The following is a 4207-nucleotide window of genomic DNA, read 5'->3' as shown; positions in this document are numbered from 1 at the left end:
GAGTTTCAGATGGGAACCAAACCCCAGGCCTCTATTATATAAATATAAATCATCTCTATGAAAAACCTCACTGGTTTATATAGATACACAGATAAAATGATAGATTCACACACAATCTTTTGTGCACTCTGATCAATTTTATTTATTGGTAATGTTTCATTGTGTCCCAGTAATTCAACACTGATAGAATTCACTGATATTTATCAGATTTCCACTGTACTTGTCCTGATTTGCATTTTTAGTTCTATACAGCTCATCACCGTGCAGATTCATATGTTCTCCATCATCACAAGGATGTGATCATCACAAGGAATTAGTGACTGACACCCAGCTATGCTGCTCTTTCCAGGGTGGCTCTGTTGGGGCTCTTGAAATAAGCATCGTGAGTGTCCTTTGGTCTCTTTGGAGATGCATCCTCCTCTTTTCTATTCCCTGTCTCCATCTCTAACCCTGAACAAATACCACCCCATCCTGCATGTCTAAAATATTGTCATTTGATAACTGTTGCATAAATGGAAGCATATAGCATGTAAGAACTTACAGCAGAGTTTTTCCACTTAGCATTATTTTCTGTAGAGTCATCCTAGTGGCTGTGTATAGCTAAAGTTTATTCTTTTCCCCATTGTTTGTGTGTGGGTGAGTGCAATGTATTATGAGTGTGCATGTGAAGCCAGAGTGTGGATGTTTTCTTTAGTCATTGTTCATTTTATTTTTTTAGACAAGGTGTCCACTCAACTGTTGTACTCCAGGTATCTCTCTGCCTTTGCCCCTTAGTGCTGGGATTATAGATGTGCACTCCATCTGCTGGGAGTTTGAACTCAGGTCCTCAATGCTTGACTGGAAAACACTTTATTGACTTAGATTTCTTCCTAGCCCTCATTTCTCTATTATTGAAAAGTCTACTGTGTATGTATATATATGTCACGGTTTGTTTACTTACTCTCTCAGTAAAAGACTGCTGTGGTGATTATAGTCTGGGGCTATTACAAGAAGAGCCTGCTGTGTGTGTGCGTGTGTGTGTGTGTGTGTGTGTGTGTGTGTGTGTGTGTGTAGAAGACTTCAGCGCTCTCTGGGATAAATACCAAGGAATATACTTAGTAGGTGGGATGATAATTTCACATTACATTTTTAGTGCATTTTTTCTGGTTTTATTTAGGCACAATTAAAACATGTGCATGAACCACCTACTCATTACCTTAACTGGGAACCCTGGCACTGGAATTAGTGATTGACACCCAGCTATGCTGCTCTTTCCAGGGTGGCTCTGTTGGGGCTCTTGAAATAAGCATCATGAGTGACCTCAGCATGGTAAGATTTGTTGCACACCAGGAGTTCTGAAAGCCACCAGGCAGCAGGTGCTTTGCTGTCCAAATTACTCATAACCAATAGTGGCATCAGGATCCAGTCAGTCCTTGGATCTTCTCTAAGCCTTGTTCTCCATACCTCCAGGTTTCAGCTACTTACACTTAACTTTGAAGTTATCAGTCTGACTGGTGCTGGATGAACTTCTTGATTATTTTTTTGACATTCTTGGCTGTCCCCAGAGATCTCAGGGCAGGCATGATGCTGGGCAAAGACAGCAAGCACCTTTAAGTCAGCACTGAGGAAGGAGGAAGAATTGCATTTTCCACTTTTTAAAATGTATTGGCTTTTAAAAATTTTTGTTCGTACAATATATTTCATTGTATTCTTTCCTCTCCCCCAACTTCTCCCAGATCCTTCTCAACCTCTACTCACCCAACTTCATCTTCTTTCTTATTCTTAAATGAACAAACAACAAAATATGAATCTCTTATCACCAAGTGAAACTCCAGTGCCAGGAATGGGTTATATCAAATTGAGGTTTTGGCCAAAGGGGAGCCCATGGAAATCCTCAAACAACTCAGGCTTTTGCCAAGGCTATTAGTTACTCTCTACATATTCATAGTAAGGTCCTATGGCTAAAGAAAACACCCATATATATCACTGAACGTGGAAAAGTCAAGCTAGTGCCTAATAAGAGCCTTCACCCTTCCTGATGATGTTCATAATACTGGGAGGTATTCTGCATGCAACTAGAGCAGAAGGATAAATACGAAGCCTTCTGTCTACAGTTGGTGAGCTGCCTGCAATGGTGGCACAAATGTGGGAGTAATAAGCCACTGTCTGATTGGAATTAAAGTGTACTCCATGAGATGGAATTCTTCCCCAGCACTGTTCAGGTGGCCAAGAATGTGAGACTAAATAGGTCATAGAGCCAGAGGAAAATGAAATACTATTGTTCTGCTAAAGGAAAATAGCAAAAAATTACTCCTAATGGTGTTTTGCAGACACCACTGTCCCCTGTCACCACTTCCTGCAGCCATGGTCAACCCCACCATGTACTCTGACATCACAGCCCATGGCGAGCCCTTGGGCCACGTCTCCTTTGAGCTATTTGCAGACAAAGTTCCAAAGACAGCAGAAAACTTTCACATTTTGAGCACTGTAGAGAAAGGATTTGGATATAAGGGTTCCTCCTTCCACAGAATCAACCCAGGATTCATATGCCAGGGTGGTGACTTCACACGTCATAATGGCACTGGAGGCAGGTCCATCTATGGAGAAAAATTTGAGAATGAGAACTTTATCCTGAAGCATACAGGTCCTGGCATCTTGTCTATGGCAAATGCTGAACCAAACACAAATGGTTCCCAGTTTTTTTATCTGCACTGCCAAGACTGAATGGCTGGATGGCAAATGTGGCCTTTGGGAAGGTGAAAGAAGGCATAATATTGTGGAAGCCATGGAATGTTTTGGGTGCAGGAATGGCAAGACCAACAAGAAGACCACCATTTCCGACTGTGGACAACTCTAATTCTTTTGATTTGCAGGCTTCTTATCCATCAGACCATTCCTTCTGTGGCTCAGGAGAGCATCCTCACCCCATCTGCCAGAAATACCATGTAATCTCTTCTGTCACTGAAATTCTTTGGGTTCTATATTTTCCTCATTCCCTTCCAAGTCTAGTTGGATTGCAGAGTTAAGTTTATGATTATAAGTAAAAAACTAAGCAAGAAAAAAATTACTCCTAATGACATTCTGCTAAACCCGTAGATCAGACCTTGCTCAGCCATCATCAGAGACACTTCCTCCTGTAGTAGATGGGAACTAATACAAAGATCCACAACTGGACCACGTTACTAAAGCAAAAGACCTTGGAACACTCAGTCTTAAATTTCTTTATCAAATTTCTTCCCTCAGGGCTCAGAGAACTATGCTGAAGAATAGATGAAAAGATTGTAAAAGCCAGAGGGAATGGATGATACCAAGGAAACAATGTCTTCTAAACACAGCCGCAATGATCCACGTATGAAGTTACAGACACTGTTGCAGCATTCACAGGGCCAGCATGGATCTAAACCAGATGGGGTTCCAGCACTGAGAGGGGAAGTAAATACAAGCTCTCATTTCCAAGTAAAAAGCTATCACCAATTAACAATCACTGGAAAAGGAAACTTTAGTTTCCCCAAGGGAGTCTCACTGGAGATTCAATCCCCACTTAAGGGTAGGCCCCATGCCAGATAGTAGCCGCCTAATACAAAATGAATTCAAAGGTATTTTTGGAAATTTTTGTCTCAAATTGCTTTGTTTGGTCTTTATTGTTTTAAGTTGGTATCTCCTTGTATAGTATGGTTTTCAATTTTGAGTTTTTATGGGTTTGTGTGTGTGTGTGTGTGTGTGTGTGTGTGTGTGTGTGTGTGTTGTATATGCTTCTTATTCTCTTCCTTGGTTTCTTTTTCCCCTTATTTTCCTCTGTTAGTTTAGTTTTTTATTCTTGTTTGTTTATCTGTAATATTTGTTTCTTTGTCTTCTTAAGAGAAGGAGAGAAAGAAGGCTTGGAGTTGGAAGGGTGGGAGGTGGAGAGGGTCTGGAAGGAGATGAACAAGGGAAAGACATAATCATAATGTATGAAAATAACTTTGTTTTTAATAAGATAAAGACAAAACAAACAAAAATGTAAAAGACAAGCAAACAAAAAAACTACACCAAACACATGGAGTTCATTTTGTGTTGACTACTACTCCTGAGCATGGGGTCTGCTGTGGAGGGGTTGATACACCCAGTATCACTTCACTGGAGAAAACTGAGTATTCCTCTTCAAGCAGGTATCAATTGCAAGAAAAAGATTCTTGATTAAGGATGAGACTTTGTGTCCACTTCTCCTTTTCAGTAATGAGATTTTATC

The 4207-nt window shown here is 40.6% G+C and overlaps 1 pseudogene; it reads left to right on the top strand.

Moving 5' to 3' along the window:
* Positions 1-2331: 2331 nt before the first annotated feature.
* Positions 2332-2836, top strand: LOC100753042 (annotated as a pseudogene).
* The last annotated feature ends 1371 nt before the right edge of the window (positions 2837-4207 follow it).

This window comes from Cricetulus griseus (assembly GCF_003668045.3).
Source record: "Cricetulus griseus strain 17A/GY chromosome 1 unlocalized genomic scaffold, alternate assembly CriGri-PICRH-1.0 chr1_1, whole genome shotgun sequence".
In the NCBI taxonomy this organism is placed as follows: Eukaryota; Metazoa; Chordata; class Mammalia; order Rodentia; family Cricetidae; genus Cricetulus; species Cricetulus griseus.
This window is presented reverse-complemented; position numbering and strand designations above follow the sequence as displayed.